General features: G+C 46.4%; 1 protein-coding gene across 2 annotated transcripts in view; it reads left to right on the top strand.

The window, feature by feature from the left end:
* Map2k6 (mitogen-activated protein kinase kinase 6) overlaps window positions 1-25019 on the top strand; it is a 120682-nt gene that overhangs the window by 51642 nt on the left and 44021 nt on the right. The window contains exon 1 of one of the 2 annotated variants that reach the window (XM_032912960.1): window positions 24644-24726. The exons of the other annotated variant lie outside the window; for it this stretch is intronic. The gene's annotated coding sequence lies outside the window, so the exon portion shown is untranslated. Of the gene's footprint in view, window positions 1-24643; window positions 24727-25019 lie in introns of those variants that run through there. 2 annotated transcript variants of the gene reach the window in all.

Genomic DNA, 25019 nt, shown 5'->3' with positions numbered 1-25019 from the left:
CAGGAAGGATTGATATAACCTGGATGGAAAGCGGAGAATGGTGACCTCCACGGAGCTTGCTGTCCCATTGTGGTGTGTTTCCTTCCATTGTGTATTGATCTGCATACGAACGAACAGGAGGGCTATGCCTGCGGAGTTAACTAGGAGGGCTATGGCTGCCGAGTTAACTATTGAACAGTGGATTTAGATTAGGTCTTTTTGACCCGGCAGTCCTGGAAGCTCTATACTATAAAAATGTTAATACGTATATCTGTAGCAAAATCAATAGTGATCACAGACTCCAAACTTTTGTCTGTGTGTCAAATCCTTTCGTTGAAGCTTACAGCTAGAGTGGAGAGTGGCTTGTTGTGTCTCTTTAGGTGGTTGGTCCTTCCAGTTCACCCCGCTTCTGTCTGAATCGTCCTTCTCCATCTCCAGATCTACCTCTCCTGTGATGTTGTTTGCTTGGTTTTCTTAGAAAGACCTTTTCTGTATAACTTGAAGTTTTCCCTCCCAATCTCTGCTGTTACTGATTAAGTTTGGGGTCCTTACTGGCCTCTCTTCCACCTCTGCCAGAATCTATCGATCTCTCCCAATGGCCAATCTTGTCCCCCCGTTTCGATGTACCATCTTGCCACCTGAAGGAATTTGGCATCCATCCACGGGACACCATGAAATGTCAGGATGGAGAATAAAAGTCAGCGAATCACTGCGTATGCTTCTGCAAGACTTATTTTCCCAGGGCTGACGACCATCAGAGCATCTGCACAGACAGATAACTAACCTGCTTACAAGCTGTTGCGTAACTGAGGGAACAAACAAGGCGTGGAGAATAGAAGGGCAGACACACTCTGCACAGACACAATGTGCATAGACACACTACCCACAGACACTGTACACAGACACACTGTATAAAGACACACTGTGCACAGACACATGGAATACAGACACACTGTGCACAGACACACTGCTGTGCATAGACATACTGCTGTGCACAGACACCACTGTGCACAGACACACTGTGCACATACACTGTGTACATACACTGCACAAGCACTGCACACAGACACACTGTACAGACACACTGTGCACAGACACATGGAATACAGACACACTGTGCACAGACACACTGCTGTGCATAGACATACTGCTGTGCACAGACACCACTGTGCACAGACACCACTGTGCACATACACTGTGTACATACACTGCACAAGCACTGCACACAGACACACTGTACAGACACACTGTGCACAGGCACATGGAATACAGACACACTGTGCACAGACACACTGCTGTGCATAGACACCACTGTGCACAGACACCACTGTGCACATACACTGTGTACATACACTGCACAAGCACTGCACACAGACACACTGTACAGACACACTGTGCACAGGCACATGGAATACAGACACACTGTGCACAGACATACTGTGCACATACACTGTGTATACACACTGTACAAGCACTGCACACAGACACACTGTACAGACACACTGTGCACAGGCACACTGTACACAGACACACTGTGCACAGGCACACCAGGCACAGGCACACTGCACATAGACACACTGTACATAGACACCGCTGTACATAGACACTGCACAGGCACACCGTGCACAGGCATACTGTACACAGACATTGTACACAGACACCCTGTGCTGATGAGTAAGATTCTTGCTGATGATGACATTTAGCTGAAGCTGGAAGGATGAGGAGGGATTAGGAAGGAAAGATGGGAAGGAACAAGTGTTTCAGGTAAACAGTTTGCTCCGAGTTCTAGAGACACACCAGCTCTTTGGATTAAGGGAGCTCAGACTGAGAGAATGACTAACAGACAGGGCAACTAAGAGGGACTTGAAATGGAGTCAGGGAAACCGATGAGGACATCGCAAAGGTCTTTCTAGCCTGATGCGAGGAGGGATATTTCACTTCAACATCAGTGGGAGGTCAACACACGGATGGCTTTTCCCAGTTCCCACTCGATTATTACTCTTGTGCTGTGATGCACAGGGCAGAAGATGATGGAAGAGGAGGCGAAGAGACCAATTAAAAGGATGGTGTAGAAATTCAGGAAAAAGATGATGATGGGGATGGGGATGGTGATGGTGATGGTGATGGGGATGGTGATGGTGATGGGGATGGGGATGGTGATGGTGATGGGGATGGGGATGGTGGCGATATTGTTGATAATGATGGTAGTGATGGTGATCGTGATGATGATGAAGATGATGGTGAAGATGATGGTGAAGATGGTGGTGAAGATGGTGGTGATATTGTTGATAATGACGGTAGTGATGGTGATCGTGATGATGATGAAGATGATGATGACTTTTATGCCTTTGTCATGTCATGGTCCCCTCACAAAGTTTGACGGATTCAAGCAGTCAGAGTGTCAGCGTTGAATCTGACTTCTGAATCACATGGAGAGAGAGCCCTTCAAGTCCTTTAAAGAGTAAGAGTGTGGTTTTGTCACTGGGGCGTCACAGGAGGCAAAGCCCTCAGAGAACAATGAAACACTTAGCTACGTGATTTTGTATGTCTTGAAAATGATCACGGTCTGTTTCTCTAGAGACTATCGGGTCTTCCTGTCCAGAGGGGTCCTCTATTCTCCGACGTGCTTTAGAGGGGAGCAGCCAGCTGCAGCGCAGGTTGTGATGTCTTTCTCTGTTTCAGTCAGAATGTTGCTGAAGTCAGTTGGCCTTCGGTTGTGTGAACTGAGTGGCTGAGAATTATTTCACTCTTCCACTTGTTTCTTTAAGGTGCCAGACATATTTCACACATTGCTAATGCATGTAATTCAGACATCACTCATGCACACGGAACATGTAATGTGGTTACTTAACGAGCACAGACAAATATGCTTCTTCCTAACTTTTTTTTTTTTTTTGTAGCACTGTGGACTATTTTGCAACTAGAAAAACATTATAGAAAGACAACGGATGTCTATAGAAATTATTGATGACCAAAAGGCTAAGGGTTAAGAGCACTGTATGGGCAATCATATATGGTTGTGATTCTAGAACACTCTATATCTGTGTAGCAAACATGGTCACAAGTTCGTGTGTGAAAATTTTGGCATAGCCAAAAGTTTTTTACTGTGCCAAAATTGTCACATCAATTTTGCCCGTGTTGTGAAATTTGGGTAAATTTAATTTTCCTCATGTTTTTATTTATTTTCATAATTTTTATTTATTATTATTATTGTTACCATCATCATCATTATCATCATCATCAATCATCCTTATGATGACACTGGGATTTGAACTTGGGGCTTTGCACATGATGGGCAAGTGCTCCTACCATGAAGCTATCCTCAGCCTGATTTTCTAAATTTTCTTTCTTTCTTTTTTTTCTTTTTTTTTTCCAGAGCTGGGGGCCGAACCCAGGGACTTGAGCTCGCTAGGCAAGCGCTCTACCACTGAGCTAAATCCCCAACCCCTGATTTTCTAAATTTTAAATAACTATTTTTCCCTGAAGAGTTGCAATTTTTTTTTTTTTTGTCGTCACGTTTTGTTTTGAAACAGTGTTTTGCTAAGTAACCCAGGCCAATCTTGAAAGCTCTCTGTAGCTCAGGCTGACGTCAACACTCAAGGTCTTCCCGCCTCAGTGTCCCAACCACTGGGATTGTAGGCATGTGTTACGAAACCCGCATCATAGTATTTTTACCTTTTGAACAAAGGAAGTTTACATTTTTTTTGACCCACCTCTCCAGCTTTTAATGTTAAAAATATTAAAACCGGGGTTGGGGATTTAGCTCAGTGGTAGAGGCGCTTGCCTAGGAAGCGCAAGGCCCTGGGTTCGGTCCCCAGCTCGAAAAAGAACCAAAAAAAAAAAAAAAAATATTAAAACCCAACGGCTCGAAGTCGGGTCCCCTGTGCAAGGTCCATAGGGTCTCCCTCCGTCTGTCCGTCCGTCCTCCTCAGCCCGTCGGTTCCCCCACGAAGAACCTGAGGCCTGCGTTTCCGGTCTCTCCGCGATAGACACCATCTTCCCAACGGTGAACTCGGACGTCGCGGCTGGTCTCACTTCCGGTTCAACCTTCTACATTTATTTTTAAAGGCAATGCTTTATTTTTTTTTAAGCATCAGTGGGTGGTATAATTTTTCTTTTTTTCCCCTTCAGTAAGAAATCTGAAGTCCTAGACATGAAATATATTTTAGCCATGAGGACTAGAGGATGGTAGAGCATATTTACAAATAAATATTAGTCAGGAATGAATTGAAGATGTTTTAAGATACAAAATGTGATCATGGCTTTAGATATTAAGTTCTCTCTCTCTCTCTCTCTCTCTCTCTCTCTCTCTGTGTGTGTGTGTGTGTGTGTGTGTGTGTGTGTGTGTGTGTGTTATTTACCACAGCATGCATGTAAAGTTCAGAAGACAACCTGGGGGAGTGGTTCTCTCCTTCCAACACTTGGGTGCTTGGGTTGGAACTCAGGATGTCAGGCGTGGCAGTAAGCACCTCTATCCACTGAGCCATCCTGTCATCCCCCATCAAGGCATTCAGAAGATGTATTCCTCTCCTCCTCAATCATTGATCTGTCTGATTCTCCATCTCTGGCAGATGGTCCAGTGGGTTTTTTTTTTTTTTTTTTTTCTTTTTTCAGAGCTGGGGACCCGAACCCAGGGCCTTGTGCTTGCTAGGGCAAGCGCTCTACCACTGAGCTAAATCCCCAACCCCGGTCCAGTGGTTTATGAGGAGGGTGTCCGTCATTTCTCCATTGTATAGTAGCAGGAAGACTTTCTGAGTGCGGCTTACGTCTCAAGACAGAAATAGATGATTCCGAGTCGGATTTAAAAACGGAGGCAGGCAAACGAGGGCTCCTAAAAACCTGACTCAGAGCACACATGTGAACGTTGGTTGAATGCACGCAGAATGGCTATTGCTGAACGAGAAGCCAGAGTGACATTAGAATGAAGAGAGGGCGCAAGGAACACATGGTATGGTATGTTACGGAACTTTAAATAGTTTTTTATGCTGGCCATGATCTTGGATAACGTTGAGCACATACAAAACACTGCACAAATGAAAAAGATCAGGCAGAACATAGTATTATAGACTCTGTACTGAGTTGGGTGCGATCGTCTGGTTGACTGGCATTTCTTTGGCTCTTAGTTCTTGCAGCCGTTTGATTTTTTTCTGCTCCCCCAAACCCCCTTACTCCTCTCCCCCACTTTTTTTAAAATGGCGCTGAGGACTGAACCTTGTGCTTCTGAATGTTAGGCCAATGCTATACCGCCATGCTCTGCTCTGGAATCAACAGTGCCCGTATCTACGGTCAAAAGAGAGCTCCTTGGGTTGACCACAGAGTCAACCTTTGACTGGGGTTCAAAGTCAGACCTGGAGTATTGATTTCATGTTTGCCTGGCAAAGCTATGAGAGCCACACCCAGGGGCACATGCCTTAGGCTGCCCCAGACCCTGTGGTTACTCTTGAATTTGACTGCAATCAATGCCTTTGTATTAAGGCAGTGGCTCTCCACCTTCCTTATGCTGCGACCCTTTAATACGGTAAGTACCTCATGCTGCGGTGACCTCCCGCTCCAACCATAAAATTATCTTCATTGCTGCTTCATGACTGTAATTTTGCTACTGTTGTGAATTGTACTGTAAATATCTGATGTGCAGGGCATCTGATATGGGGACCCCATGAAAGGGTTGTTGGACCCCCAAAGGGTTGGGACCCACTGGGGTTGAGAATGGCTGTGGTAAGCTTTTACAGATACGTAAATAGAGCTGTTAAAGGAGTCCTCGTGGGTTAAAGTGCTCTGCAGGTCCATCTCTATTGTCACAGCTGTTGGAGATGGTGGTAAAACTCCCTGGGCTCTGAGTGCTGGGTTTGGTTGGATGGGGGTGAGATCTCAGGAGCACACTGAAGTGACAGGTTTTGTCTTGATCTTTACTCCTTGGCTTCTAAGCCACAGATTTATTTATTTCTCCTTCCTGGCAGCTGGCCTGTCTGTTTCCTTTCGTCCTGCAGGGTCTCTTACTCAGACTCCCTGTGAAAGGGAGAGCTGAGAGGGCAGCGTGTCTAATTCGGAATTTAGTGACCCTTGATTGCCTAAGAAGCTTGAAAGTCAGTGTCTGGGAGGCAGCACAAGGCCTCAAACGGAGATAAATATTTGTGTTTGGGCCAAGGTCTTGGAAACAAAAGTACAATAAATGAGATTGGGAGAACGCTTGAATTTTCTGAATTAGGGTTTGAGTTCTTGGAAAATCTCTTGTGCTGTATAAACCGAAGATAGAAAACTGTGTTAAATTTGCGGGAGGGAGCCTCTAAACTTCCCCTGGGTCACAGTGTGCTCCGAGTCAATGCCGGTGGTGGAGGACGGAGGGAAAGTTTTAACATCTACGTTCAGGAGTTTTGTGTTGTGCTGTCCACAACGTAGCATTACGATGTGGGTTAACTCGGTAGCTCGTGCAAACTTCCCTCTTGGTGAAGCTCTGGGATTCTCTCCCTTCCCATTAGAAACCCCTGCAGTCAGGGGTTGGGGATTTAGCTCAGTGGTAGAGCGCTTGCCTAGGAAGCGCAAGGCCCTGGGTTTGGTCCCCAGCTCCGGAAAAAAAAAAAAAAAAAAGAAAGAAACCCCTGCAGTCATGCTGGTGGGGAGAGATAAGGGCATCAACTATCCATGACGAACCATGCCTTTTCTTCGTAGACTCTACGTTAAGATATGAGTATTCAGGTGACCCTCTCAGAAGGGGCGAAGGAAGGTTTCCTCACTCTTAAAAAGGAGGGCATGTAGCATCGTGGACGTGAAAATCTCCAGAGAAGGCTGAACAGAAATAAAAACACAAACCCCACAAGCACCCTGGGAGGTGAACTGGGGTTCTGTGAAGATCATCATTGTCTCGGAGCACACTGTGACCCAGGGAAAATTTAGAGCCTCCCTCATCCAATTTAACAGTCTTCTTCTAGCTCCGGTTTATAAAGCCCCAGAGATTTTCCAGGAACTCAAACCCTACTCCAGAAGAAAAAAAAATGCAAGTTTCCTCCCGGTCTCATTTTGTTGCCCTACTGCTTCTAAGAGTGGGCTCCTGGGTTCTAAAGTGTGCGTGGTCGTCAGGATGTTTGTGTTACTGGTGGCTATAGGTCTATTTATAAATGCTTGCCTGTTGTCGCTCTACTCACGGCCGTGACCTGACAAGAAGCTGTCTAAGGAAGATAGGTTTTATTCTGACCCCACATTTCCAGCAATACAGCCCTTTGTAACTTGATGGTAAGCGGCAGGTGAAGATCACTACCTCAGTAGCCACAGTAGTAGAAACTTCCTTATGTCTGAGTGGATCAGGAAGCATGGGTTGGGGGGAAGGTCTGCTTAGCTTTCTCCATTTCGCCTTACTATTCATTCCGTCTGGGAAAGCCCACATTCAAGCGGAGTCTCTCTTAAATATCTCTGGTGGTACCTTGAAAGACATTTCCAAAAGGTGCATCTCCCAGATGATTCCAGAGTCAATCGAGTTGACAACGGAGATGAAATGCCACCGTGTGCGCATGCAGTCATGTGTCCCCAAGCCTGGATTCGTGAAGGGACTAAGAAGAGAACAATGAGAACACCTGGCATTCAGATTTTGACGCCTCTCTTCTCTCTCGGGAAGTTAGCCTTCATGCGGAAATACCAGAGTGGGGTCACGGACATCGGAATGGTAGGCTGTTGTTTTCCTGAACCGGCTCTTGGTCAGAGCCTTGACCGGAGTACTTCGTTCTTTCATTCAGCTGGATGCTTTTGAATGGCCGGCATATATAAATTTACAGATAAAATAACCGTCGGCAGACGATGGCTTGACTAGTGATTTCTCGACTTAATTAGTGATTAATTGAGACAAATCGTAGACAGTCACTAGAAATAGCACTTCGAGTTTTGAACTTTTTAACTTTTCCTCAGCCATCATTGTGAAATGAAAGACTTTGTGTGTGTGTGTGTGTGTGTGTGTGTGTGTGTGTGTGTGTGTGTGTACACATATGCACATGTATGTGGACATGTCCGAATGTCCCACGGACCTACGTATGGGTGCATATGCAGGGTAGGAAGTCGACTTCAATTGACAGCCTCAATTGCTCTCCACCCCATGACTTGAGACAGGCTCTTCCGCTGAACTCAGAGCTTGCTGCTTCAGCCAGATTGGATGGCCATGCAGCGCCAGGGGTCCTCCTCTCTCTCCCCAGGGCTGGGTTATAGGCAGACATTACTAGGTCCGATTTTCTTTCATATGAGCCATTTCCGCCCAGCCTCACTATGTGACTTTGATACAGAACAGCCACAGCCGATGCTCTAGCCGTGTAGTGTGCTGGTAGGCTGTGAGGTGTGGTAGGTTAGGTGTGTTAAAGGTATTTTCCAACTTATGATAGTTTCAATTGGTTGCCTAATTTCTAGTTATCTACGGTGGGCCCAGCCATACGCTCATTGGTGTTCCTCTTCCTTGGTTTGTCAACCTCCTGGTCTGAAGGAAATGTTATAAAGCAGTGGATTAGGCACTCTTGTGTTCTCAGAGAGTGGTGCTTAAAGAGGTAGCATGGGCAGAGACCGTACACTCATGTCTGATGTAGGTGTCAGTTGCAGTAAGGTGAATGGCTGTCTGCTCTTCTGGATGGAGATAGCATTGGGAGCGACCTTCCCCCCCAAGAGCCAGCTCATCTCCTTGTAGAAGAGTCCATGTTATCTGCTGTTGCTTGACCATGGATAAGAGGGCTCCGTAGCACCGTACGCATGGCCAGCCTCTATCCCTTTGTCCACCATTGTAGCTTTGTTGTGGGAGCCCTGGGAGACTGAGGCATCGAAGTTGGCTGATATCCATGGTGGGTTAGGTGTTTGCTTGTTTGTTTTTCTGCCAGTCACCACTGAATCTGCTGATTCATAGGGTCTGAGTGACAAGGCATATTACTGCACCAGCGCCCAGATTGCCGCTCAGTTCCCATTTCTGTTATCCACTCCCTCCAGATCTCCAAATGACAATCAAGGCCCAAGAAGTGGGAGGGATAATGGGGTTGAAATGGAAAAGGAGGGAAAGTTGGTGCTACGGTCACGGCTAGGGCCAAAACTTCTGTTCCCATTAGGTACAGGAGCCTGTTGGAAAGTATCTTATAAACCTGTGTGTCCAGAAGACAGGGAGCTGCTGAGGTGGCTCAGTGGTTAGAGGCACTGGCTGCTCTTCCAGAGGTCCTGAGTTCAATTCCCAGCAACCACATGGTGGCTCACAACCATCTGTAATGGGATCTGATTTGTGTCTGAAGACAGCTACAGTGTACTCATATAAATAAAATCTAAAAATTCAACCCCTCCACCCCAAACAGAAGAACCCCAGAAGGCTAGCAGGACTGTTCATCAGTCCCGTCTGTTATTGTTTTCAATGATTCTGGGGGGCCCTGCATACTTCAGCAGTCAAGACATGCATGAGTCAGGCCCCACTATTGCTTTCAGGGGTCGGGGACCCTGTAGAATGGGTTTCTAGAGACAGAGGAGGTACGCGCTGTAGCCAGAGGTGAGGCCTTCTCAAGTCGCACTTCTATGGAAGCTGATCAATACCCACTTGATCGGTACTGACCAATCCCCAGCTTGTGCACAGTAGCAAATACATACAGAGATAACTCTGCAGTCTTGTAAGAGGGAGGGAGAACAGAGGAGATAAGAGATGAGGGACAGTTTGTGAGACTATAATAGTGTTAATGCCAGAAGTTGGGATTAGGGTTAGCTCAGTGGTAGAGCGCTTGCCCTAGCAAGCGCAAGGCCCTGTTGGGTCCCCAGCTCTGAAAAAAAAAAAAAAAAAATGCCAGAAGTCAGTCAGTCAGTCTGTCTCTGTCTTTGTGTCTGTCTGTCTGTCTGTCTCTGTGTGTGCATGTGAGAGGGGGTGTGGGAAGAGAGAGGGAGGGAGTGAGGGAGAGAGAGAGAGAGAGAGAGAGAGAGAGAGAGAGAGATAGAGAGAGATTGATTATCCTGGGGATTGTATGGATGCATGACTTGTCAATCAAAAGACATCAGGGAGGAGAACGAATAATGAATTCCGGGAGAGAGCAAGGCATGGGAGATTATCCAGGAAGACAGGGGAAACAGACACATAGTACCTGAACACAAGTAACCAGTCATGTGGCAGAAGATAGATTATAGTCAATGGGTTAATTTAGGTTATGGTCTAGTCAGAGAAGAGTTTAACTATGTGGGCAAGGTGTCAAGGTGTTTGTAAATATATTTTGAATCTGAGTCTTATTTCTGGGAGCATGGTGGGCTGGGAGGAAGAACCAGGCTGAAGTGTGTGTGTGTGTGTGTGTGTGTGTGTGTGTGTGTGTGTTGCAGAGGAAACAAATTAAGATATTCCAGAACATTAAAGGTTGTAGGCACAGCCTGGCCCAAAGGAATACAGCCCAGACTAAAGTTAGGTGTTGTGATTGGTTGATGCTACTTGCCAGCTTGACACAAGGTAGAATTCCTTGGGGAAGAGTCTAGATCAGGTTGGCCTGAGGGCATGTCTGTGGGGGATTGTCTTGAATGCCTTAATAGATTGGGAAGACTCAGGCTGAAAACAGACAGCAGTGGTCCCTGGCGTGCCACTCTGGGCCTTAGGAGAGTTGAGAAAGCTGGCCGAGTTCTCAGCGTGCATGCATGCATTTGGATCTCTGCCTCTGACTGTGAGTGGGATATGACCAGCTGTCTCATGTTCCTCCTGCTGTGGCTTCCCCACCGTGATGGATCAGGGAAGCGCCATCAATCCCTCCTCCTCTGCGTTCTTTGTTGTCAGGCTATTTTATCACACCCATGGAAATGAAGGCAAGACAAGTGTGTTTGGGAAGGAGGGCTTCCATCTACCCGCCCCTTGGTTATTCCTCAGGAGTCTGTATTAGTTATATTTCTCACCGCTCAAAGATTTGTTCCAGCTCACAGGTTCCTGGTAGGGAAGGCCTGGCACAGGGACTCCGGATCTGCATAGACAAATAAGAAGAGAGCTTGAGTCAGAAGTGGGGTTAGCCTAAAATCCCAGGTGCTACCCCTGTGTTGCTACATCAGCCAAATGGCACCCATTTCCCAAGGTTCTACAACATTTCAAAACTGTGCCAAGAGCTGAAAACCCCTGAAAGTGGAAGTCTGGATGGCCGTGAGCCACTAGGTGGGTGCTGAGAACTAAATCCGGACCCTCTACAAGAGCAAGTCAAGTGCTCTTAACCACTGATTCACCTCCCCACACCTCCCTCCTCCTCCCCCCCTTCAACTGCATGAGAAGAATGTAAATTGTAGGTGGCAGGCAGTTCGAAGGGAAGTGTGGACATATTTTGCAGAGAAGAGACCTGAATTCAATCCCCCTCCCCTTCCCTCCCCCTCCCTCCCCTCCCCTCCCCCCTTCCCTCCCCTCCCTCCCCTCCCTCTCTCTTTTGTCTCTCTCTCTCCCCCCTACATAGCTTTTCTTTACATAGAGAAAAACATAATTTAATCTACATAGCCCTAGCTATCCTGCAACTCACGACATAGGCCAGATTAGCCTCCAAATCACAGAGATTCATCAGCCTTGAAGGATTAAAAGTGTGGCTACCATGCCTGGCTTGTAGAATTCCATTTTACTCCTTCCTTCCTTTGGATCTTGCAATGAGAAACCATAGGAAGTGTGTGTGTGTGTGTAGAAATGGACAGGTGAGAGAAGTCATTTAAAGAACGCTTATAGTTCCTGAGAGTTCAATGAGGGGTGTGATTATTGGAAACAAAAAGAATCGAAGACCATCTGAACTGGGAGGTAATAGGAAAAAATTAATTAAAAAATAATGTTCATTTTTGGGCTGGAAAGGCTCTGTCATTTAAGTATTTGCCTTGTGAACTTGAGGGTCTGAGTTTGAGCCCCAAGGCTCATGTTTCATTAAAAAAAAAAAAATGGCATGATAGTATGATGGGGGAGGCAGAGTGGTGGCTCCCCGGAGCTTCCTGGACTGCTAATCTAGCCTGACAGGTGAACCAGGCCAGGTGGATAGAGCCTGAGGAACAATATCCGGGTTTGTCTTCTTGCCTCTGCACACATGCACACATATGTACCTGCACACTAGTGAACATGCAAACAAATATCTACACACACACGCACACACACACACACACACACATGCACACAACACACATACACCCACCCACACATGTACCCATGTATACACGCATGCACACACAAGCACACACGTACACATGTGCACACCCACACATTCATCCACACATGTACCCACGCATACACCCATGCACATACACGCATGCATACACACACGTGCACACGCTCACACGCACACACGTATAATTGATCATGTTTTATATCTAGGGGCTTATGGCTTAGACAGGAGCGCTTTACGTGTATCATGTGACTTCTTGCGACCTTTGAGATTCCGGGACAGTCTTTGGACTGGGAACTGCTTCTGAGTCGCTCGCTGCTCAGGGGTGGATAGAGGAGGCTCACGGGAGAACTGAGAATGTTTCAGGGCCCAGCTGCTCTCCGTGCTTGTAGCATGGCTGCCCGTTGGATTTTTCTCCTCTGCTGCTCATGTAGCATCTCCCGTTTCCTCGTAGGACTGGGTACCCAGTCACATGAAACACTTTTGCCCACCCCCTGGCCATTTCAGACATTTTGGAGTATAATGAATGTCTTTTAGGCCCCCAGGAGAAATCTTGACAGAACATGCTTGTGCGTGTCAACACTCACCACCTCTCCTGGCTTCCCTTTAGTCCAGACTTCCCTTCATGTGGGAATTTATATTGTCACCATTTTTGCCTATTTTCCTTTTTGCATAGACATTACTTTCCCAGAGCGTAACCCTCTATTGAACACTTGCTTATGCCGTGTTCATTAGTACATGCCCACATTGTGTGTGTGTGTGTGTGTGTGTGTGTGTATGGTACACGAAGGCCAGAAATCAAAATCGAGTGTATTCCTCCATTTTTTTTGAAACAGTCTCTCACTGGACAGGGAGCCCATCCATTTTTCTGGCCCAGCTGACCAGGGAGCCCCAGGCATCCTCCTGCCTCTGCTTCCTAAGAGTCAGGATTACGGATGCTTGCTACAGTGTATCTGCGTCTGGTGTTCATGCAGGTGCAGGAACTGAGTTTGTTTCCCAAGTTCTTTACTGACTGGGCGATTGGTGTTCCCGACTCTGCCAATTTTCTTTTTATTTCTGATTTTTAAGACTTCATTTCTATATACTCCTTCTAACTGCACTTAGATAGTAAGTTTCATTATAACGTTTCTCCTGCTTATGTAATTTTTTTCGACTATCTTCCCATTCCCCGCTTTTACCCTCCTCTCCCCTTCAACCCTTGGTCTCCTACCTCAGGTCATTTTAAACATCTGACTGCATATGACAGGAAGCGTGGTGCTTGTCTGAGTCTGGTCTGTCCCATGTAACACGGTCTCTAGGTCTGTCCATTTTCCTGAAAGTGACAGCACTCCATTCTTTAGGATCGAGTAGTACTCTGCTGTGTGTATTTACCACATTTCACTATCCTCTGTGGATGCTAGGCTGGTTGTCTGATTTGTCTACTGTGAACAGCATCTGTGTGGCCTCTTTTGACCTTTCCCTCCAATGGATTCTTTCTTTGACTCTTACTCAAATTTAATATATATTCATATATATATTAATGATCTATATCATATATACAATGCTTCCATTATATAGAAATATATTTATATAGTCTATATATTTTATTTAGTTATTATTATACATATATTTATATATCTTATGCATTCATATATATACATATCAAGTAATAACACACGTACCAAAAAAGGTCAAGCATCTAAACTCTCCTTATATCTTTATTTTTTTTTCCTTCATCTACTGTGTCCTCTGATTTCTTGTGTGTAATTTGTGGTTTTGGCAGGCCTACAGATTTCCCCCCTTTTACTTCTATGAAGCCACAGTGAAGTCGCTGACAAAGAGCCTGTGTTAAACTTAAGTCGAGAATGTGTCCCATCTGTATGCGGCTGACATGTATATATATGACGAGGGAACCGCCCTGAAAGAGTGATTTTTTTCAGTTTTCCAGGGCACTAACTTGGAGCCCCCAAACTACAGTGGCTGCTGGGAACATCAAGAATGTTAATTGAGGAGAGGGTGTATTTGTTTGTTTTGAGGAATGGGGAAACTTCTTAGGGAGAATTAGGCAATCTTCCTAGAATTGCACTGAGAAGGTGAATGGCTACTGAACTCCCTTTTGTTTAGTCTGTTTATTTTATTCTGAATGTCCACCCCAAAGCCAGATGTGTGGTCATACTGATAGTGACCCTTGGTGTTTAGTCTGTTCTGTGACAATTGGCTCCGCTGACAGGAACCCAGAGGGTCCAGGTAGTGTTCCAGAGGGAGATTGCTGCAGGATAAGGCCGTCTTCCTCTCTGTTTGAGAGACCAGAGCCCCTTGGGACTCTGAGCACACAGGGCGCACAGGACACACAGCAACTTGCAATCACACCACAGCCCCAGCTTTCAAATATCCACCTACTTCCCTGCTAAAGTAATTTCTGTGATACACACCAGCAGGCTTATCAGTGTCATCAGAGCACCCTCTGGTGAGAAGGGTGTGGTGTCCAGTAGGGATGTCACAGGGCTTCTCAGGAGCCGCCGTCCTCGTGACCTTATCTGATAAGCTGATAAAGTACTCCTCTTAAATACCAGAACATCAGTTACCGAGCCAATTACCTGGTTGATTGACCGAATGTTTTCCATTCTTGCATGGGGGGTGAGGGAGGATGGGCTGGGACACACTAAAGTTCTAGAAAGGTTAAGATATCTTGAGCATAGCCCACGGCAGTAGATAGCTTAATTTTTTTTTATTGGGTCCAGAGCCTCAACTGGTCATGCCTCCACCTGGCAAACATCCTTATGACCTGCATGTGGTATCTGGAGAAGCCACGTCAGAGAAGCAGAACACCGACACTGTGGACCTTGTCCACAACAGTTTTCTGTAGATCCTGGAATTTATATATAGTGTGGACACAGTTCAGCCACCATCCTCCCCCAGTAGACACGTGACGAAGAGCGATTTCATTTGAAACACCAAGTGCAATTGTGCTCTATGGGAACTGGCTGCATGTGTTGAAGTTCATGGACCTGGAATGAGTCCTTGAAAGAGTAGAAATAACCCCTCAGGGAGCTGCTGTGATCATTAAATAAGTCATGGGGACTACTGAAGACACCATGTTACGTATAATGAATTTCTAAGAAATTCAAGTTTTAATCATGCTTTCTCAGAAACAACCATTTGTTCATAACACAGTGCCAACCACGGAACAGAGGTGTAGCTTGGTAATTCAGCCCCCCCCCCCCACTTCTGTTTATCTAGTGTCAGTGCAGAGGCTGCTTAAAGCTGCCTTCAACCTGATCTACGCTATTCCCATTTTAAGGACGAAGCTCTCAAGTTCTCAGCTCTAACGAGTCCTTTGCTATTGGCCCCAACCAACCCACCCCCACCTTTTTAAAACAGAGTCTTGTTAAGTCGTATTCCCATTTACTGCATATAACAACTCTGTGGAAGATTTAACCCCACCCCACCCCAATCTGGGGTACCTCGCTCAAACTTTCCTCCTGCTCTCTAATAATAAGAATGTTTAGTTTCCCATTAATAACAACTTTGTTGAAGATTTAAAAATCATCGACCCCCCCATAAGTTGGGGTACCTCCCTTCCTCCTGCTCTCTAATAATAAGAATGTCTAGCTTCCCATTCGTAACATCAGTGATAGTCAATACATTGCCGATGTGCGTTATGGTGCTAGGAGATGACTGACGGGCCAAGAGCACTAGCTGCTCCTGAAGCTATTGGACCTGGGTTCAGTTCTCAGCCCACACACAGTGGCTCACAGACACCTGTAACTCTAGTCGTAGGGGCTCTGATGCCCTCTTCTGACCTCTGCTGGAATCAGGCAGGCATTCAGACAAAACTCTCATACGCCTGAGATAAAAAAATAAACCATTTAATGAAAAACTCGTACTGTAGAGGAAATCTTATATAAGATTATTATATCCAGGAAAAATTACAAACCATCTGCATATATATGCATATGTGTTTAAAATATACATATACTTTTGTATGTGCAAATATATTTAAAATTTAAAAATAAAACTTGTATGTATCGTTATTTTGTGTCTGTGTCTATCTGTGCATTGTGAATGCAGTGACCTTGAAGGCTAGAAGTGGACATACTATAAACCCTGGAACTGGAGTTACAGATGGGTCTGAGCCACCATGTGGCTACTGGGAACCACTCTTTATGAATGAGCCGTCTCTCCACCTACTCTATTTTTGACAAGACATTATAACCATATTGGGAATACTTTAGGTAACATTATATATGTGGAGCATGTATGAACCTATCTATACCATTGGCTCAGCCCTGGGATCATATAGAGAGTAGATCACTGTTCTTACAGTGTGTTTTCTGCTTGTGTTCAGTCTTGGAGATGAACTGGTTTACATGTCTGAGGGTGATTACCCAAAACAGTTTCTAGACTTATTGCCCAAGACTAGAGACCGCGACTTCTTCTGACACACTGAGCCATGACATTGCCTGAAGTGATATTTGTTAATTACAGTGACCATGAGTCAGTCAGGAGTACAGACTGGGTGCTTCTGTTTTTCTATAGAACTCGGAGGAATGTTCCCACTAAGGGCTATGTGAGGATCTGAAGTCCTATTGAAATATTCGTTGGCTAGTATATACCAAACCGTGTTGAAGATAAGAAATTTGCTTTTATAGATGAGCTTTCTCCTCCCAGAGAATCTCATATTTCAGTTCTGTGCCTTTCCAGGAGCCATTCCTGTCTTTGCTGTGAAATTGGACATCGTGGACCCCTAAGTAAACATGTCACCATTAAGTGACACACGAAGCCAGGGAATGTGTAGCAGATTGAGAGACAAGCTGCTGTGGTTCGTTACCAGGATGCACTTTGAAAACCAGACTTTTAGCAATGCCTGGCCTCTCTCTACAAATCACAGCAGGGCAAAGGATTAGACTGGGTTTGCTTGCTTGCTTGTTTGTCTTAGCTGGAGAGTTTGAGTTATAGAACAAAAGATACTGCCCTATTTTCTGGCTACTATTTCTTTACCGTTGTTTTCTCATTGTCAGGGGCCATGAGGTATTGCAGAGTGTACCAAAGACCCAGAGAAAGGGTTAGATGTCATCTTATGGTTTTTCTGCCCATGTAGCTTTGAATTAGAAAGATCTGGAAGCAGGCCAGCTTCCCCGACTTTGCCCCAGCACAGAATAAGTGTGCTGGGCATTGAGGTACTGACCTAGTCATGGAGGAAGAGGGAAAGCCTGCTTCTGCCTATGGAAATGAAGGTGACGCAAGGGAGCGCAATTTCATTGTTATTTACATTTTGATACATTTCAGATATACTCAAAAGTAACATAATCTAATCAGTCGTAGTCACCAGGCTTCCAAGTTACTAGCTCAGGGCTAACCCTTTTCCACTTTAATCTCCAGTTTGCAGTTCTCGTCGGTCCTCCATACTATTTTGAAGCAAACCCTAGAATCACGCCGTTGCAGAGTTCAATGTTTATACCTAAAAAAACGAACCCTTTTAAAACTCTTTCAAAACTCGGTGTGTATTTTGAGAAGGTAACTGCATCTCTAAATTTCTTTGCAATCTGTTTTTTTTTTCTTTTTTCAGAGCGCTGTTTTTCACACACTTCCTTTTGATAATGGCTCATGAATGGAGTCGCCCATAAATAAGGAAGAGGTAGCGGGGTGATGGGGATTCCCCGCAGGGTCCCTGCCATTTTCCTCCCTTCACACTGGGTCTAGACCAGAAGTAGAGAGAGCCTTGCTGGGATTCACACTTGGGCTGTTTCGAGAGCCTGTAGTCAGCAACCAAATTGCCGACAGGACAGAAAATACTTTAAATACAACAAGTCTAAAAAACAGCACACGGAACTGTAGGAGACGCATTCTGGGTGCTCACATTCTGACGTACTCTGTGACCGGACCATGATTCCCTGTCTACCAGCGACTCTTCATTCCCGCTCCAGGGGTTCTTGCCTGGCTACCTTCTTCTTTGTTCATCCCTCCGGGAACACACCTTTTTCATTAATTATATAGATATGTTGAGTAGACACCTCATGCAGAGATCAGGAACACCTTTTTCATTATATATACTATGCCCAGATCCTGCCGGGAGAGAGCTGGTGTCCTAGGAGTGCTGCCACACCCAAGAGCACAGGTGAGACCATCACTCCTGCTCTGAGGGACCCGCCCAGAGCCCTCAAGACACAGGAACCGAGGAGCAGTCTGGGATAGGATCCTTCCGGTTTCCATCTGCGCCCAGAGCTGACCCTGTGCCACAGCTCTTGGTACCCAAATCCCGCCGGGGGGAGAGCTGGTCTCCTAGGAGTGCGGACATCCAGGACTTACGGGAGGGAGGGCCAAGCCACTGTCAGAGACAGCGAGACCAGCTAACACTAGAGATAACCAGATGGCGAGAGGCAAGTGCGAGAACCTAAGCAACAGAAGCCAAGGCTACTTGGCATCTTCAGAACCAAGTTCTCCCACCACGGCAAGTCCTGGACACGCCTGGCTACCTTCTTTTCCCTCCGTTTTCTTGTTTCCTTGTCTACCTTGTTCGTCTTCTCTACTGTCCGATCTTACCATTTTCCTGCCGCGCACGGCCGAGCTTCGTTTGCCCACTGTCTATCTGTCCGATGTTCTTCCAGTATTTTTTCATTTAGTACCTCTGAGTTGAAACTCATGGTATTAATTATATGCTTGTCTATGGGACATACTATGGTGATGGTGATGATGGGGATGGTGATGATAGGGATGGGGATGATGGGGATGGGGATGCTGATGGTAGTGATGATGGTGATGATGATGATGATGATGGTGATGGTGGTGGTGGTAAGAGTCATAGTGGTGGTTATGGTGATATGGTAGTGATGAAGATTGTGTGTAGTAAGTAGTGTGATGGTGGTGGTAGTGATGTAGCATTGATTGTCTCTCTTGACACCCTGTTTCTGAATAATGACACGGAGACATATTTATTTAAGGCTGCTTAGACTTGCTCCCAACTAGCTTGTATAACTTTATAACCCGTTCATACTAATCCACAGCGACACACGCCGGTTAACTCTCCTTCTTCCCAATATATCTGACTTCCTTCGGTTCTGGCTGGTGAATCTCCCCATGCCTGATCTTTCCCAGAGTTCCTATGTCAGCCTGGATGTCCCACCTTTCCTCTCCTGTCCTGCTATAGGCCATCAGATCTTTATTAAGCCAATCAGAAAAGGTGATGGAGAAGAGTGTTTACAAAATACGGTGCAGGTGCTGAGCAATTAGGATAACACTGCGGAAGTCCAGACAGTACTTAGTACTCTGCTGGTACGGAAATCATTTGAATAATACAAAGTCAACCTTTACACAGAGCACAAGAAGATTATCCCATCGAGGGTCGGGGGTGGTGAAGATGTTGATCAGTCAGGGTCCTCTAGAGGAGCAGAACCCACAGAATACATACACCTCACAGGCGTAGTTATTATTAGATTGGCTCACACGAGGTGGGCTGAGTAAGTAGTCCAGCTGCCTTCGTGCTGGAGAGGCTGAGAACAAGGTAGTGTGGTACCCTGGATTGCAGCAGAGATCTGGAGGACTACTGGAGAGTTTCTGGTCCTCCATTTCACCCAAGAAGCTGGGTTCTGATGTAAGCTAAGGACAGCAGAAACGTCTATGGCAATAGCAGAGTTGATCTGCTCACCAGCCAGGAGGGAAAGCGAGAGGGCAAAAGGAGCTCTGCTCTGCTTTCCCTTCCAAATCTCTTCATACTTGCCCACTGTGGGTGTGGGGAAAGGGGGAGGGGAGGGAAAGGGAGGGGAAAGGGGGGGAAGGGAGGGAAGGGGAGGGGGAAGGGGGGGGAAGGGGGAGGGAAAGGGGGGGAAAGGGGAGGGAAAGGGGGGAAAGGGAGGGTTCCTCAGGTTTGTTAATCCTTTCCTCCAGGAAATGCCCTCACAGACCCACCTGAGATGCCTCTTTTAGTTGATAATAGATCCAGTCAGGAGGACTCCCTAGATTCACCATCACAGAAGTGAGTTGACTCTCCTGTACCCGCAAATCAGTTATTAAAGGCTACTGATAGCACCGCCTTCTCCGCGTCCGACTTTCAGATGTTGGTATCACCCACCACATAAATTCGCGGCTATCATAGTCATAGCAATTTCATATATGCCAACCCCTTCTAAGCGGAATCTGTATAGTAATGGATTTTACACCTTGTAATGTCTACTTTAGGAAATTATTGCCGGTTTCGGTTCAGTGACTCAGTTGGCACAGTGGGGGAACTTAACTTTGAATTTAATCATTTAAAAAATATTTATTTTATTGTTTTCGATTGTAATGAGCACGCCCGTGGGTAGGTATGTGCCTATGAGGGCTGTGGCCAAAGAGTCCGGAAGAGGGTGTTATTTGCCCTGGAGACTGAATTATAGGCAGTTGTGAGCTGGCTGATGTGGGTGCTGAGAATTGAACTCTCTAGGCTTCTTTTTTCCCTCCCTCCCCCCTCCCTCCCTCCCTCCTTCCCTTCTTCTCTATTCCCAGACAGGATTTCTTCTCTCTAGCATTAAAGGTGTGCACCGTCATTGCCTTGCTATGAACTTTGGTCTTCTAGAAGAGCTGTGTGTGCGCTTAAACCACCCGAATCATCTCTCCAGCCTCCTGGAATTTAAGTCTTTGAAGGCAGTTACAACCTGTGGAAGGGGAAGTATCAGGTGCCTAGAAGGACAGGGGTTTTATTATTATTAGGTGGGAAATGGTGAGGTTGAAAAACTTTATCTGACATACTCTGTGCTGGTCAAGTGGTTCTTGACCCTGGTTGGACTCTAAATTACCGTGGAGCTTAAAATGTGTGTGTGTGTGTGTGTGTGTGTGTGACAGAGATAGAGAATATATGAGTGTGTGTGTGTGTGTGACAGAGATAGAGAATATATGAATGTGTGTGTGTGTGTGTGGAGAGAGAGAGAGAGAGAGAGAGAGAGAGAGAGAGGGAGTGTTTTGCGGTCACACTTTTAGACATCCTCAGTCTGTAGAGCTGGACTTATTTCCATAGTTGGTGGGCACCCTGTGTGGTTCAAGATGTGTGAGCTGTTGAAAATGTAATTTTAGCATAAGTCACACAAGGCAGGAGCTCAGAGGATGTCCTTGGAAGTCACACAGTGCCTATGACAACACATTCTGTGAACTTCATATTTTAAAATAATACATTTTTTTTAAAAGTGCAAACATGGACAGGAGGGCGGGAAATATGAAAAGAAAAAAAACAAAACCCCTCAAATGAAGTGGAATCATCTTTAAGATTGTAGAAGGGAAGGGGAAGGTGGGGGAGGGGCTATGTGGGAGGAGGGGAGGGCTGCTGTTGAGATTAAAGTGAATAAATAAAGAAATTAATGGAGACTTAAAAAAAAAAGAGTGTGCATTTCAAATCCTACTTGTGATGGTTTGTGGTTGATTGTCAACATAACATGATCCAGAGTCCCTGGGAAATGGACTTCTGGGTATTCTATTAAGGGATTGTCTTGATTCCGTCATACAGCTGTGGGAAGAACCATTCTAATTGTGGATCTGACTATTGCCTGGGCAAGAGAACCTGTATAGCATAAACCAGAGACAATAAGCCAGCAGCAGCACGCATATCTTCATGGCTCTCTTCTAACTGCTACAATGTGGCCAGCTGCTGCAGGCTCCCGCTGTCCGGACTTCCCCATCACTGTGCACTGTACTTTGCACTGGGCTAATGCAAGATCTTTCTCTTAATTTGCTCCCGTCCCGCTATGCTATCACAGCAACAGGAAAATAAACCCAGACACCAGCTCTGCTACTCATTTGCAGTGTGATCTTAAAGAACATTCCTCACGGTAAACAAAACTGGAGCCGATAGACAGCCACTCCAGGCCACCCACAGACTCAACTGACACATTGTACTTAAAGAACTCCACCAGTGTAGACTGGTGCTCAAAGGAGCCTTCCGTCCCCCTCCTCTGCCTCTCCCTTACCATCTTCATCTTCCTTCCCTCCCTCCCTACTTCCCTTCCTCCTTCCTTTTCTTACTCCCTTAATCCTTTTCTTCCTTCTTTCCTCCCTCCCCTCCCTTCATCCCTTTCTTTCTCCCTCCCTCCCTCCTCCTCCCTTCCTCCCTTCTCTCCCTTCCCCTCCATCTCTTCCTTCCTTCCTTCCTTCCTTCCTTCCTTCCTTCTCCCATGCCTCTCTATGGTTTGCTCCGTTCAAACAACCACAAAAAAAGGACAACAAACATTCAGTAAAGATATTTACAATGAGAAACACTCGACAAAGTTTTTGCCATTGTGGAACTTACATTCTCCAGGGGAAGACAGAAAGCCAGTAATAAGCAAATGTGAACTTAAAAGCACCAAGATGATACGATGTGGACCCTAAATGGATGATGGTCATGGGAGCCGTTTTAATCGAATGCAGGAAGGGCTTGGGAGGTTCTGGGGGTTTTCCACTGTTTGTGTGCTGAATTTGGAAGGTTGAATGGGCTAGCGGCCGGAACACTCCCTGTAGAGGGGACCATGTAGGGACAGGCAAGAGATGCATTCTGCCTTCTTAATTAACCCGATTCTAAGTTTTCAAATGAGGTTTCCAATTTCTCTTTTCTAGCCCTAGTGTAATCCGCTCCCCACCCCCAAGATTTTGCACTCTGTGCGAGCCTTAGTGATGTGCAGTAATAGCCTGTGGTTTGTGGAGCTGTGGTAGAGGCTCCTTGTCTCCTTCCTAGTGGCTTTTGTAAAACCAGCATCTTTATCTCTGCGCCTCCTGCCTCCCCTGAGCTCCATTGGCTGCTTTGCATATGATCCTTGTAGTTTAATGACATCTAATGACACTTTCCGGTGAGCTTTGCCGCCAGCTACACTTGGAACACGAGGCCAGATGCATGTTGTAGGGAGAGGGCAGCCAAGGCCTCCAGGTCCCCAGGAACTTGGCTGGAAGCCCCATTCACACCAGGAGACACACTAGAAAAAATAAACTTGGCGGAGGCGACCCACGGTTCTTCCTCTTGGGAAGCCATGACGGTAGTCACAGACCCCCCCCTCCAGGATTGCGCTGGCCAGCCTTCATTGGAGCTGACAAATTCTGAGACACCCGCTTATCTCAGGGTGGTACCTTCTGCCAGCCTTGTGGGGCTGCGTGCTGTTTGGGTTGGCACCAGAGCACAGCCCTCTGTTTTATGTAATACACATCAGGAGAGGCCTTTGTGCTCACCCTTGGAGCAGGCACTTGGGTGAGACCTCATTTGTACCCCGCCATTTCATGTACACTCAAAGCTAGGACGTTTCTATGTGGCCCAGTAAATTTTTTTTTCTCTCTCTAAAAATTTCTTTCTCAGCCCAGTACTATTTTGCTTCTGAATTCTCATGACCTGGCGTTGGTTTAAAGATGAAAGATGAGTGTGGCTGAGTCTCAGGGTGCTCTGTCTTCAGAGAAACCATTTTTCCCCCACAAAACACACACACACACACACACACACACACACACACACACACACGTACATACACACAAAAACACATTTGCGTGTGCATACTGATAAAACATACTGTGTGTGTGTGCATATGTGTGTGTGTGCATGCATGTGTGTGTGTGTGTGAGAGAGAGAGAGAGAGAGAGAGAGGGAGAGGGAGAGGGGAGAGAGAGAGAGAGAGAGAGAGAGAGAGAGAGACAGAGAGACAGACAGAGAGAGGGAGAGGGAGAGAGAGAGGGAGAGAGAGAGAGAGAGAGAGAGAGAGGGAGAGAGAGAGAGAGAGAGAGAGAGAGAGGGAGGGGAGGGAGAGAGAGGGGAGAGGAGAGAGGGAGAAGGGGAGAGAGAGGGAGAGAGGGAGAGAAGAGAGGAGGAGAGAGAGAGAGAGAGGGGGAGAGAGAGAGAGAGAGAGAGAGAGAGAGAGAGAGAGGGGAGAGAGAGAGAGAGAGGGAGAGGGGGGGAGACAGAGGGAGAGAGAGAGGAGAGAGAGAGGGAGAGAGAGAAGGGGGGAGACAGAGAGAGGAGAGGAGAGAGAGAGAGAGAGAGAGAGAGAGAGAGAGAGAGAGAGAGAGGGAGGCAGAGAGAGAGAGAGTGTGAGGCTGGCTCCCCTTTTCCAGTCTGTACCAAGGAAAGGGCATACAAGAAACAGACAAGGTTCCCTCTGAGAATCCTTGTTTTCTGTTCTCCCCTAAGGTGAAGCCTGTTTTCTGACTTTAAACAATTTCTGGTTTGGATTATCAAAGGAAAGGTCGATTAACGTTCTTGGCCACAGAACTGTTAGTCATCTCTCTCCTTCCCATTCCTCCCCCCACCCCCAGCACAGTATTAAATGTGTGCACAAGGTGTTGGCAGCCTCCTTGAGGGAACAGATTGCCCTGAAATAAACACAGCTGGAACCGACCACCTATTGTTTTTCTTTCTGTGAGGAAATGAAAAGAGCCGTTTATCAAAGGCGTTAGAGCACTGGCCTCCCAGAGTTACTTCAGGGATGGATAACTGCGGGATGGTTAATGATCAATGCCACCCCTGGGTGTTTGAATGGGCGTGCTAACCTTCTGCCTCCCTGAGTGGCTTCCACTGCCCTGGAACAATGAATTCTGTGGAGCTTTAGTACCACTCAGGAGCAGGGGGCGGAGCCTGCCCTGTTCCTTGCCTCCAGCTGAAGGGTGCAGGCTTTGGAGCTTAGTGAAGGGTGGCTTCTACTGGGGTTCCTTCTGCCCGCCCCAAGTTTGCAGCTTTGCAGACCCCCTGGGAGCCAGGGAAGCTCTCGGAGATGGTCAAGTAAGTTCTGGAAGGTGGGAGAGATCTGTTTGGTTTTCAGGTTACATGGTTTACGTCTTCCAAGAAAAGAGGACACGTTTCTAAGTGATGTTCGGCTGGGGTCTGTGTCTCCTGAAGTTTATTCCTGTTGCTGTCAGGAGTTGAATGGTTTGAGGTTTTCTCCTTGTGAAAACTTTGAACACCGTGAAAGTCTCTAACTTGTAGAGAGTGAGCTATCAGAGGAGACTGGAAGTTGCCTATTCAGGGGTAGAGGGGTGGTGTGGTGCTGGATATACTTGGGAACTCGGGGGAGA

The sequence above is a fragment of the Rattus rattus genome, chromosome 9, assembly GCF_011064425.1.
Source record: "Rattus rattus isolate New Zealand chromosome 9, Rrattus_CSIRO_v1, whole genome shotgun sequence".
NCBI lineage: Eukaryota > Metazoa > Chordata > Mammalia > Rodentia > Muridae > Rattus > Rattus rattus.
Note: the sequence above shows the minus strand (reverse complement) of the source record. Positions and strands in the feature narration are given on the sequence as shown.